The sequence below is a fragment of the Solenopsis invicta genome, chromosome 4, assembly GCF_016802725.1.
Source record: "Solenopsis invicta isolate M01_SB chromosome 4, UNIL_Sinv_3.0, whole genome shotgun sequence".
In the NCBI taxonomy this organism is placed as follows: Eukaryota; Metazoa; Arthropoda; class Insecta; order Hymenoptera; family Formicidae; genus Solenopsis; species Solenopsis invicta.
This window is the reverse complement of record NC_052667.1, coordinates 9,622,169-9,636,606: the sequence shown is the minus strand read 5'-3', so window position 1 is coordinate 9,636,606 and position 14,438 is coordinate 9,622,169. Positions and strand designations below refer to the sequence as shown.

The window sequence follows — 14,438 nt, the reverse complement described above, 5'->3', positions numbered from 1 at the left end:
ATAATTAAAAATTTCTAGAAAAATACTTTATATATAATTTATTGATGGTAGAAATGTATAAGTTTTGAATATTTGTGGCGTATATATTGTTTCTTTTCAGCGTCACCTGAAAATTTCGCTTCGTGATACAAACGTATTTTAATATAAATTTCGATAATGCATTTTATTAGCTGTACTTTATGATTGTCAAAGATATCTTGGCTTCTTACATGCTCAAACATAGCATCTTGCGTAAAACTGTAATTACTCACAGCGTTAAAAATTTTTAACGCCAAGATATCTTTTATATTTTTTTTAACAAAAATTAAATGACTATTTTGTCTTATAATTTTTTCGCAGTGGTTTGTAATTCTTACTACGTCTTCCGAAGGAATACTCAATTTTCCTCTATTTTTTAATGTGATTAAGTGTGAGGTATTATTCGTGGATATTAAGAAAGAGGCACACGTCTTACACATTTTTTTATCATGAGTCAATTTTTTTACGACAAATCCACTAATATATTTTACAACATCTTCCACGTACGGACTGAGAGACCACAACGAATTTAAATAATCGTGATCAAATTGTATATCGGCAACTGTTCCAAAATCATGCGATTCGTCGTATATAGGATCGGAGTATTTTTTGCTTGTTGAAGGTACATGTAATATATGAATATCATTAATTAGGCAATTACCCCTTTCCGACGCATTAATTTCATGCCTAATCATCAATCTTTTGTATGCTGCTTCAAACTGTTGAGCGTTAGGATTGTTGTTAAATCCTCCCCGACTTCTCAGGGCACTAAAAAAAGTTTCTAAATGATCTTGGATTAGTTTAAATGTCAATAAATACTTTAATTTTAATTGTTTTAAAACATTCCATAATTCAAACATATTTTGTAAACAAATAACAAACCCTAAAAAGCCAGTTTTTCTAGTACATTCTAAAATTGATTGATTTTTTACAGTTTTCAAATCGCTAATGTATTCTATAATTTTATCAGCCTGACTTTTTAAGCTGTCATAGCTTTCATCTGTTAGAGGTATTTTACAATATGACCTCTTTGAAAATTGACTACGTACATTTAAAATATCAAATGCATTATTAAATACCGAGCAAAATTCGGCCGTTTTTTCGGGAGAATAAAATTGCTTATATTGCTTGCTTTCGTGTATAAACTTGAGAGCAGAACAAACACTTTCACTCAGAGTTTGAGCAGCTATTTTGACATTCATTCTGTTATTTACATATAAAATATGTTTCTTGGTCAATTTTGTGCCAGCACGTAACCCTTCTTCTTCCTCCATTTTTTGTAAAAGCACAATATCCTGCCAATAGATATTTGCATCTTTATGTTTTATTATTTTGTGATCGCCCAAAGTGTTTCGCACTAGTTTCAACATATGACATGGGTCAAAGAAACAGAAAACTTTTTTTTTCGTTTTGGGATTAATAAAATATGGCTTAAAAGCAGTCCCTAATTCAAAATTTGCCCCTAAACATTTACACATATTTATGTTTACGCTAGCTCCATCGAAAGTAAGGGAATGCACTTCTACTCCTGTCATTTCTATTAACTCTAGGCATTTTTCTAATAAACTTGCTCTCTCAACTCCATTTAATGAGTTCAATAGAAAATATCCTACAGGAATTTTCCAGTGGCCATTAATTGCGACAAGCATGAACACTAAGGCATTTGTTGCTTTACACGAATAATCTATATCGAAAGCATTATTATGATCAATCCTAAAATCAACAAGTCCGTAGTATCTTTTTCCATCATAAGTTACATGTTGTCGAATGGCTACTTCATCTATTACGAGATTGCATAGAACCGGATTGTCATTTTTTTTAACCTGACACTTTAGAGCTTCAAATGCTTCAGCGGCGAATCCAGGGCGTCCATTCAATACTGAATACCACTTTCGAATGGTAGAGGGTTCAGGTAGAAGGTTACAAAAACTTTTCCGTACGTAATTGTAGGCTTTCGCAGAATAAAAGTTTAATGTAAGTGCGAATGCTCTTAATTCGGGAGAATATTTTTGTTTTACGGATTTCCTGCGTTTTATGATTTCTTGGATAGGATCAGGTAATTGGATCTGAAAAAATCACCATAATTTTAAAAAATATACGTGATCTTATTATATAATACTCATGTACAATTGAAAATCGATCTTATTATTTCTAATTTTTTTTATCCATCTTATTATTATGTACCGGATTGTATACCAATTAGCCCGGTTGTTCCACCTTTTGGTAAGTATCAAGTAACGTTAACTGTTAGGTAAACCCTTGCGATCCGCAAAGATTTACCTAACAATTAAATTTACCAAAAGGTGGAACAACCTTAATAATGTTTTCCAATCACTCCAATAGGAGCTTATTTTAAAAAACAAGCTCCTATTGGAGCGGTTTTTTGAAACAACTTTCTGTTGGAGCCGATAGAAATTTATATATAAATGATAAACATAAAATGATATAAATCCGAATACATGGTCGATTTTCTAAATCGACTATGAATTCGGACCATAACGTTTTCGAATAAAGCAGTTAACCCGCTTTGATTAATTGCTTCAATTGGAGAGCTTTATAATACAAAAATGTACAAAATTTCAAACTCTTCTGAAACTGAATAAAAATGTTCTGCCGTCAAATATACACGAATCTCGATATTGAATGTTTTTGATATTGTAAATATAAAGTATATAAAATCATACAAGTACACAAAAGCACTAAGATCCAGCTACGACCATACGAAAGGCCTTCTTGTTTTGATTTGTATTTACATTATCGATCGAATATCTCTCTAAATTAAAATTGAATTATTTAGTAACATTTCCTCGGAAGATGTAATAAAAGTTACAAACATGTCAAAAAACTTATAAAACAGATTAACCTTTTAAAATATTTTTGTTTAAAAAAAATACAAAAGATTTCTTGGCGTAAATAATCTTTAATGCTATGATTGATTATATATAGTTGTATATATAGTTGATAGATTATATATAGTTAGATTATACACAGATTGTATATAGATTATATATAGTTGATTGATTATATACAGTTAATTGATTATATATAATTATTCATGATGCTATGTTTAAACATACAAGCAATAAAATTCAAAGCGAGTGAGCCTGCTTTATCTGAAAATGCTATCGCTTTACGTTTAATTATTATATAGAAACTTCTTGATATACCATTAAATGATCCACAGCATTCTCCGATATAAAATTCTTCTTCTTAAGATGATCTATCAAGTCTTTCATAGTTTTAACACGGTTTTTCAGTCTCGTAGTTTGTTGTTGTAATGTTAAAATTTTTCTCCTTTGTTCTTTTACTACTAGCTTTGCTATATTTAATGCTCTTTTAGCTCTCCGTGGGGTGGCTAAATGTGGTGTTCTAATATCACCAATATATCGTGCTTCACGCGGAGAATTTGGAGGAGTTACATTTATCGGCAATACTGCATCAGTACCTAATAAGCAATAATAATAATTAGCTTTTATTTAGCAAATATATATAATTAAGATTCCCATTCATAATTATGAATAAGTATTTAATATACACATTGAAGAATAAACAGTAAAATGATACTTTGATAAGTTGACTAATATTTTCAAAAACTCACCATAATGAATTTCTCTGGAGTTTTTTAAATTTTCATTTTCTGGAGTTTTGTTTACATTGTTATCAACTGGATGCTGAATTATAGTTGAACACGATTCTTCATGAGTTGGTTCATTGCCGATATTGTTATCTGCTGGATGCTGGATGATAGTTGAACACAATTCCTTTTCATGAGTTGGTTCATCGCTGATATTGTTATCTGCTGTATGCTGGATGATAGTTGAACACGATTCCTTTTCATGAGTTGGTTCATCGCTGATATTGTTATCTGTTGGATGCTGAATTACAGTTGAATATGATTCCTCTTCATGTATATTTAGTAAGCATTCACTTTTCTTACGTTTAGCAATTTCCTTATTATGCTTGCAGTCTTTATCATTATCATCTAGACTCCTAAAATTATTTTGTATTTAGATACATAGAAATATGTGGATATATATAAAATTAAAAATTATATATATATAATCAAATAACTGTCTTACATATATTATAGTTTTCCTCTTTAGATACATACCGTTTTTTACGTTTAATATGATAAACGGATGGTATGCTTTTATTTTTTAAAATTTTATTTGTTGCTGTAAGAAGGTAATCTTATTTTGTAAAGTGATTGGAGCATAAAAAAGTGGAAGTTCTAAGAATAGCTTCATCCAAGTTACAAAATTTTAACCATTTTGTTTTTATTTGTACATCTTGTGGAAATCTGCAAGAATAAAAATATGATTTACTTAACCTAAAATACCATGCAAACGTAGAACATATATATATACTATTATGTACATATTAATATTAGAAGCTGTAATACATTTACTTACTTGTGATAAGATGCTGTTTTATCCCGATTATCACACAAAACACAATATTTAACCATTTTATATAAAAATAAAATCTCACTCTACGTACAGAAAATATCTTCCCGTTAAAAGTGATAGATATAAACAATCTGAAACAATCCTCCGATATCTACAAATTTTGATTGGTGAAGCGTGATCATGCGCAGAGAGAAGAAAAGTCCCTGAGAAGGACAGAAAGATAGTTCTGTCCTTTAGATCTTGCTCACAGCTCGTCGGCCGTATTCTCCTTCCATTACTATAAGTTCTATGTGTAACACGTTCTACGAACAAAACGCAAATCTATTACAAAGTTCGCATGCACATCGCGCGCAAAACTTGCCAGCAAGAAATGTTATCTGGGATGCTTCGCTTCAGTTGGTCGCTTAGGTACTGGCGTTTACGTGCACTTCTCTCACTCAATAATAATGCACATTATTATCAACTAAATGCTGAAAACTTTTCAGCAATTATTATTATAGTAGAGTTACTACTCGCTTGCCGACATGTTGCTCACAACTTATGAATAAACCCTAACAGCAAAACCATTCATATGTCGACTGTAAGTCGATTTTTCTAAGTCAGGCTTTCAGAGTTGACTGCAAGTCGACTTTGCATAGACGTCTGCAGACGTCTTTCAAAAGTTGACTTTAAGACGTCTAGAAAAAGACATTTTGAAATCGACTCGACTGAGCGCCACTGTAGTGAGCGAGCACCGCTGTCACCGCTGCTGCATGTAGCGCCAAGCGAGAGTCATCAAGTTTCTTGCAAGAGTCAATCCGCGTTGTTGTAATCCTACCCGTCTATCGGGTCTTGTGCTTATTGAATAAAGACTATTAGCTGCAGCCGTTCGGACATACAAAATTCTCTTGTACTCTCCGCTATTTTTTATTATCCATCGGAGCGTGTGCAGCTATACCGGTCATATGCGGCGATTGCCATTGTGAGCCGTTGTTGAGGGACAGACGAGTCGTGAAGTAGGACTATAGTATGTATTTTTTTGTAAAACCATATCAATTAGATATAAATCCGAATATTTAAACAATCAATTGCGAATATTTTAGTTTTGAGATCAGTGGTGCCGAAGCAGTTAAAAACACTGGAGATATGTGTATCGAGATTTCTCTGCCAAAGCATTTCCAATCCATGGTATTTATGTCGGTGTCGAGGTTGAGTGGCACGAAAACTGGCAGAGTCATAAAGAACTTTACGTGACGGAGAAAAGAAGCTACAACTGAACATATTTACTACAAGTGAGCTTTGTCTTTAAAACAAAAATTAATTTGTTCATTTGAAAAACAACATACGTCAACAACTCTCACTTTTAGAGAATTAAAGATGTTTAGTTTTTACAACTGCAGCACTAAAATTAATTAAAAATTGATATTAATTAAATATTGTTATAGATATTAACATTTTGATTTTGACGCTCAATTAATTTTTTTTTTATTTAAGTTGAATTATTTTTTAAATGATTGATTCAATTGTTTTTTTAATAATATCACTTTCAATTTGTGCATTCTAATTGCAGAAAAGAACACAAGGAATGTACCAGCAATCAAGATAAACAAATTATCCCTCAATATCTTGAGTAAAACAAAGTGACATTCTTTATCCACTAGAGATTCGAGTTGCAGAATGCAAAATAAAAAAGAATATTTTATCTTTGCAGCATCTACAACAAAGGATCCATTTCTTAAAAAGTTAGCTAAGTTCTATAATTTATATAGAAAGAACATTTTACATTGACATTGTATAAATTTAGAATCTATACATGTATACAGGATATTTAACGAGAGGTGAGAAATAAAGATTTTTTTTCTTATGTGACGTCTATTAATATAATATAGTTAAAGTTTTTATTATTATTTTTATTATTATTTTTCTTAACAAATGCATCTGTATACAATAGTAATATTATGCGAGATAATTTTATATACATTAAGTTATTGTGATATACATATACACAAAGTTAAACAAATGCGCACAATACATATACACAGATATACACATTTATATTTGCTTTATATATTATAACAATTTTCTTTTCTTTTTAAATAACACAAATCAAACAAGTAAAAAATGTTATAACATATTTTCCCAATTTCAATATTCCTTCCTTTACAACTGCATAGAATGTCTGTAGGATGGCTAACTATAGTCGACTTATAGTTGTCTTCAAATGTATGACTTAAAGACGTCTCTAAAAGTCGACTTATAGTTGTCGATTAAAGTGGGACATTGTATGACTTATAGACGTCTTTAAGTCGTCTAAAGTCGATTTATGGACGTCCATTTTCCAGACGTCTAGCAGTTATGGCCGACTCATAGTCGACTTAAAGTCGACTTTGTGCTGTTAGGGAAAGTAATACTCGCATGTTTCTGTTAACTTTATATTACCATTCGGTTGCCGGCACGTTGCTCACAACTCATGAATGATAATCGTTGTTCACATATTGCTATCAGATTGCTATAAACATTGGTTGCAACAATTGTTCTACCATTGTTTGACAATAAAACTCAGCATATTAATACTGAATTAACAAAAACATTTTTGTTTCATTAAATTATAGGCAACATAATAGCAATTGACGAGCAACTTAATTTCTGCAATTATTTGATTTAGATTGAGTATTCACGTTTGGCTATCTGGGTCCAGTCCATTAAACGATTTCTGAGAAATGATAAAGGAATCGATGTCAAATTGACATCAATTTGAAATCATTTCGATATGATTCGATATTGGTTATTTCTCGTTGAGTTATAGTACCGAAAAGATGTTAATATCATTTATTAAGTGTTTTATACATGTTGATATTGACATCAAAATGGTATCGAAATTTGAACATTTTAACATTGATGTCAACGTAAAATTTGATCTCATTTCTACTGTCAAAATGACGTCAATTTAACGTCGATCCGACCTATCATTTCTCCCTGAGTACAACACTATTCGAGGAGGCCAATAATACATTGTTATAAGATTTTTCGAACAGTTCAAACGGATGTTGTGAGATGGGAACACACGTCCGCTCTTCGGAACGCTGGGCGCAAATCCTTTTACGCGGGCAAAGATTGAACCCAATCTTACGGCAGACTGGCAGCAGAAATTTAGCAGCGCGTGCTGACAAGATCTGATGTCAGATTGGCGGCAAAAAAAACGAACAGGATCTACGCGACAATCTGACAGCAGACTGGCGGGTGACACCCTTTTGGACACAGCACGATTGGACACCACCACTCACAGCGCTTGACTAGTGGAAAAACTCTAGGCATCGGCCGCCATGAGTGGTGGTGTCCAATCGTGCGCACTCCCAGACTGGCAGCACCACTCGAACACGACATGCTGCCAGCATCTAATGTCAGATAGGCGACAGAATTAGAATAAGACCTGCACAACACAATCTGAAGATTGTTAGCACATCGAGCACCCGGGTGGGTCCCGATAGCGCACATCCCGATAGCACACAAACCACTCACAATGGCAGATGCCTAGAGATTTTCCGTAGGTTGGGTTAGATAAGTCAATATGATTGGTTGGTGGGCTATCGGGATGTGCGCTATCGGCACCCACCCGAGCACTCCGTGCTAACAGGATCTGACGTCACACTGACAGCAGAAATCAAGCAAACCGTGTTTTTTGCATATTTTTAAATTGTGGCTTCACTCTTTATGAATTTATTAAGGGCCTATTCAGGCAAACTTGCATAATTGCATGCATAAATAACATATGCATAAAGAAAGTGATTGATCATTATTGATAATTTCATTGATTGATTATTTCAGTGATTTTCTTATGCATTTTGTTAATTATTTGACCAATCAATTTCTTTATGCATATATTCTGTCTGTTTCTGTTTGCATTCTACACGCCGCAATTTCCATCTGCACCTGTCCGCGATTACGTAGGAATTCTATCCGCGTGTATTCGTCCAGATTTCTATCTGCATCTGCCCGCATATATAAATAATTAAAACCCGTTCTTGGTCATGGTCTGACTAACAAAAATAGTCAAAAAAATTGGAATTGGAAATAGGACCAAAACATGAAAAAACATTACTGATGTAAAACGAACTTTTCCAAACTCAATTTTGTAACCAATTGGTATAAACAAATTATTAAAAATTTACTCTAAAAAAGAACTAATTGCGCCAATCGATTCTACGGGAAAAATGACAAAAAAAACGTTGCAAAAATAAATTTTGCAACTAATTTGTTTATAAAAATTAAAAAAGTGTTATACATGTTTCTTGAGTCATTTTTCCCGCAGAATCGATTGGAGAAATCAGTTTTTCTCTACAGTCAATTTTTAGTAATTTGTTTATAACGATTAGTTGCAAAATGGATTTTTGCAAGCGTGCTTTTTACGTCAATAATGTTTTTTGATACTCCAGTACTATTTTCAATTGTTATTTTTTTGACTATATTAGTCTGGAACAAGTTTTAATTATTTATATTGTTGCGTCCGGGTGTGGGTCGGACGTTTTAAGGGGGATTTGATTAGTTTGTTATTTTAAGATTTTTGGATTATTGAATGGGCTGCTGTCACCAGTCCGGATTTTAGTCCCGGACAATTTTAATGAATTATTTATTTCTGTGTTTTTGAATTATTATGGTTATTAGGAAGCATGACTAGGAACAGTGGCGTGGGATAAGGTTTAAATAATTTTATGAGAGCATAATTATAAAAAAATAAATTAATAAATTTATTAAAATGGAAGGAAGTAAAAGAAATGATTAGTTACAAAAGTTTGAGTATAATATAGTACAAAAGAAAATAATATTAATACAAAAATTTTGTATTTAGATTTTTTATTAAAATCAATTATGGTGAACCCACAGGGGGTTTTTTGGATCCAGAATTTAGCTTTGACGCTTTATTAAGCGATATTATCATATTTTTAATGTCTTTTTATATTTTTTTGTGTAGACAGCCGGGTTTGTCGGTCGAGTGGGTTTTCTCTCGGGAATATAATTGATAATAAGCTTGGCTGCCCTTCTTGGAAATTCTTGTATCTCTTCTTTTACGTCCCGTTTGGGAAATAAAGGAGGAGGAGGAGGAGTGATGATAAGAAGGTCTGGCTCCGGTGATTCCTCCAATAACGGAAGGTCAGAAAGTGGTTCGGACCAAAACTCCGTCGGATCGAACTCGCGGACTATATTTGACTCTCGATGGAGTGCACGCAAGAAGCGTCTTCGGCCTCCTGCTTTACCGCGATGGGTCTTCTTGCCCATGTTGCTTTATGAGGAATTGCCATTTTTGTTGATTAATAAAAGTTTCTGATTAATAAAAGTTTCTGATTAAAAAGAAATGAAAGTGAATTCTTACCGGTTTTCCGAATATTAACCCTGCCTGCACCGGACGTAACAGAGACGTGCTGTTTTGATCACAAAGTCGCAGAAAATGTATGATACGTCTTGTGCACGTCGCTGCGACGTAACTAAATAATTTGAATGTTTTAATTAATTAGCTGTTTGTTGAATTTTCTTTTGTATTATGACTTATATTTTAAAGATAAATAATATTTCACTTTTTAAAAATGATGTTTTTCATTTAATGTAATTAAATTTAACACGTAATTGTGAAAACGTTACGTAGAGTAATGTACAGTTGAGAAATACTATCGCGGTATCCGGCTATCCGGTAAAAATCACTATCCGATGCATCTCTCATAATAATTTCCTTAACCATGCAATTATAGTCACAAATACTTTTTTCTCTGTGTATAGTACACGAAACCGTCACTAGATGGCTGTTATGGCGTTTTTTCGTAAGAAAGAAAACATGTAAATGGTATATAGTTCAGGAATTTTAGGATTTTACTTCGGAAAAAATGCCACCTAGCTAAATTTTTGCACACATCTTTATTTAGGCATTATAAACAAGGTGCAAAAAGTCCCCATCGATATCGTGTTAGCTTCAAAAGTTATTCGAGGTCAAAGGTCACAAAAATTGATTTTTTGTGAATATATCGCTTTCTATTAGTCGTATGTCAATTATGGTTATTATAAAAATTGTAGATTGAACTGTTCTCTACAACAAATGTTCTATACATTTTTCATGTACGAACAACCGTTTTCACGTTATACGGCCAACAAAATGTCCGCAGAACACTAATAGCAATACATTTGTTTCCACACCACCTTCGAGGTAGAATATAAGGCGTGTTTTTTTTTACATGGTTTTCCCTGTAGGCCTAATCCATATTTTCTAAAAAATAAATAAATAAAATCAACTATACAGTGGATGGTGTATTAATGAAGAATTAAAATTGAAGTCAAGAAGCATAAAAGTAAAAATGCGATATTAATCAAGTTGCGCAAAAGTTGTCATAGCGCAAATAAAAAATGTTCCTCGTGCGTTGCAGTAAATAAATAAAATTATTCTTCCTCATCATTGCTGTGAATTTCAGGCATTTCTTCTATATATACTTCTTCTCCTACTTTGCTTTGCACATTTTTATTTTCCTCTGATATGAAAGAATCTGTGGTGTTAATTTCATAATATTCTGATTCTTCTATGTTAATATTGTCATCAGAATCGTTATCAGGAGTGACATTCAAGCATGACCACGATAATAACCACAAACTGCAGAGCACGGCAATCCCACTTTTCTGCAGCCACAATTAGACCCACAACCTTTTGTAAAATTACAAACAATTGTGTTGAGAAGTGCATCCGGCGCAGGTGGTAATGAAGTTTTTATGGGCTCCAATAAATAATTATTTATTACCCATCCCCACTGTTCAGGATCTATCTCATTACCTAACCAAGTTTGTACCTGGTAATAGACGCGATATAGATGCTGTTGAGCAGCTGCAGCTGTTGGTGGGAGTAAGGATAATTTGACAGGTGTATTGAATCTTGTCAATTTAGCGAAGCTCAAGTATCGGTAGTTATTAATACATGATTCTGTGATTGGAGCTCCATACATCGCCAAGAGAAAACGTACTCCATTATCCACAATTACATTTACTGGACAATTTTCCTGATTAAATACTTGTGCTGTACGCTGTAAATCTTGACATTTCTGTAATAACTTCAAAGCTTTTATTTTTCTTTTATTGAAGAGTGCAGAAGTCGTATCACATCTAGTGATAGCATGTAAAAATAAAAGATGTTCTTTACAATGAGTATAATTGCCGATGCTATCAGAAGAATATATTTGGTTGACATCACGTTTTTACCTTCTTGACTTCAATTTTAGCTCTTTATTGACCACCGTATATTTTAATTTTGTTTATTTTTTATAAAATAAGGATTAGGCTACAGGAGAAACCATATAAAAAAAACGCGCCTTAAATTTTATCTTGAAGGTGAAACGAATGTATTGCTATTATTGTTCTGCGGACACTTTGTTGGCCGTATAACGTAAAAACGGTTGTTTATACATGAAAAATGTATAGAACATTTTTTGTAGAAAACAGTTCAATCTACAATTTTCATAATAACCGTAATAGACGCACGACTAATAGGAAGCGAGATATTCACAAAAAATCAATTTTTGTGACCTTTGACCTCGAATAACTTTTGAAACTAACACGATATTGAGGGGGACTTTTTGCACCTTGTTTATAATGCCTAAATAAAGGTGTGTGCAAAAATTTAGCTAGGTGGCAATTTTTCCGAAATAAGCCTCTTTTTTAATCTAAAATTCCTGGGCTAATAAAAGGCGGAGCATTATAAGATTTTTCACCGATGTTCTATTAAAGTAGAATAATTTTTCTGATGAATTTCCTTGAAAATAAAGTCAAGTGGAAGATGATTTAATTTACTATATGATTAAAACTAGCCTTTTTAAACTTCCAATATTTGGAACCATAAACATAATAGATGTAACTATACATAAAAAGTAGAATATTATAATTCAGAATTACTATAATTTATAGATCGTACCAAAAACCATTATAAATTACAGTTGAATTATGGTAATTGCAATCATTCTCTTCTCTCAGTGTAAAACTATTATACATTTTATCTAGCAAGTATTTTACGTACATAATGCAGTAAAAACCAATCTTAATTTTTCAAAATTGGTCGATAATTTTCAGGTCATAATTAGTGCATAAGTCACAAAATACACGTCATTACAACGTCGCTGTCACCAGAAATGGGGATGTTAGTTACGTCTCAGCGACGTCTCAATTACATTTCGAACACCAGTTGAGACGTCGCTGAGACGTAACATGCGACGAGTTAGCACGTCACAGCGACGTGCTTGTTACGTTTGGTGCAGGCAGGGAACTTAATTTGGAGAGAGAGGATTGGTTTACGGAAGCGTATACGCAGGAGTGCGATGAATGGAACAGTAGGAGTGATCTTGAAAATTAATTTTAGTTATTTAAATTAATTTCACGTTATATTTAATTTTGATTTAAAATTAAACGTTTTAAGTTTAATTCTAAATGTGAATACCGGAGCATCGAAGAATAACTTAAGATGCCGGTGAAAAGATTTCTAGGAAAGAAGAGAGGTTAGGACATATGAGATGAAAGGAAAAGAGATGCCGAAGAAGGCGCAATCGCAAGCATGACACCAGGTCGCGTGCAACTCGAGAAAATACACATCTCAGGCTACAAAGGAAAAATGGAAGTAGTGGTCAAGAAGTGGTGCAGGCTAATTACGCCGCGACCAATCTGAGGAAAGGAGAACGAGGAAGGAGAGAAGGAGTGTAGATTAGGCTGAACCGCACTCAAGCATACGCTCGGTATGGTTCAACTGCCATGCTCTACAAAGGAGAGGTAGTGAAGGAAAGAGACATCCCGGTGCTATTCCTCGGCTGCCTCGTTTGTAAGAATAACCCTCTCGTCGTTGGGATCCTTCTGCCAGTCTTACCGTTGGCTGGCCGCCTGTTCAAGCGCACACTCCGACTGTCCAGAGCGATTTAATCGAAAATTGCTCCGCGCGCGCTCCTTTTATACGCTCCGGACTCGCGAGGGTGGTTATGGGTTCGAAAATAGCGCTGCGGCGCGCCCTCGCGGCTAGCGCTGGCTCCAACGCTTGTAGGCGCCCGCGCGGGGGCGAGCTGCAGAGGTAAGGGGGGGGAGAGACTGCGTTCCGCTGGCGGCCGTATTCCGTTGCGCGACCGCGCGCCGCACAACGTACGAGCACGCGCGCTCGCGAGCGCATTCTTTAAATTTTAATGTTTTAGAATCGGGAGGGTCCCAGATGCGCACAAGCCCAATTGGACACTATCCGTTTGTTTTCTGTTCCTGAACTCTCTAAATAAGTGTACACTTAAAATGAAATAGATAGATGTTTCAAAGTTAGCGAAAGCAAGAAGGAACGTTCCAGTGCAGTCTAGTGCAGGAATAGAAAACAAGCCTCATCAATTATAGCGGCCGATGCCTAGAGTATTTCCGTTGGTTCGGTTAGATTAGATTACGTGATTGGTGGTGTCCGATCGGGTCTGTGCGCATCTGGAACGGGTGACACTCTTTTGGACACAGCACGATTGGACACCAACCAATCATCTTGACTTATCTAACCAAACCAACGGAAAAACTCTAGGTATCAGCTGCTGTGAGTGGTGGTGTCCAATCGTGCGCACCCCATCTGGAACCCTCCCTTAGAATCAACAAGTCTAGACTGAATAAATCCAATGCATTAGTTAATTATACGATTATTAATATCAAAAGAAATTTTTACAAAATCATAACTGAACGCGATTGTTTTAGGAAAATATTATCGGTTGGCGTGAGAAAAGAAAAGAAAAAATTTTGAACGCCAGACGTAACAATATAATTTATATAGTTTATTTTAAAAATATTTAAGGCTAAATAATCAAAGGACTGGTGAGAATTGCGCGATATTCAACACGTAAGTTTCTTCTTGTTCAAATCAGCTTTACTTCAAATATAACTGTTTATTAACAATATCACAAGTGTACGATTAGCTCAGTGTTAGCGTATCGGCGGGTCCCGATAGCGCACATCCCGATAGCACACAAACCACTCACAATGGCAGATGCCTAGAAATTTTCCGTAGGTTGG

At 34.2% G+C, this 14,438-nt stretch overlaps 1 protein-coding gene and 1 long non-coding RNA gene across 3 annotated transcripts in view; both read left to right on the top strand.

Moving 5' to 3' along the window:
* The window catches only part of LOC105196680 (D-aspartate oxidase), a 105,312-nt gene that overhangs the window by 12,285 nt on the left and 78,589 nt on the right, over positions 1-14,438 (top strand). The gene's annotated exons all lie outside the window — the stretch shown is intronic.
* On the top strand, positions 4,821-6,270 carry LOC120357585. The gene is made up of 4 exons (XR_005574597.1): positions 4,821-4,835; positions 4,913-5,433; positions 5,510-5,698; positions 5,977-6,270. It is a non-coding gene; the product is annotated as an uncharacterized LOC120357585 (long non-coding RNA).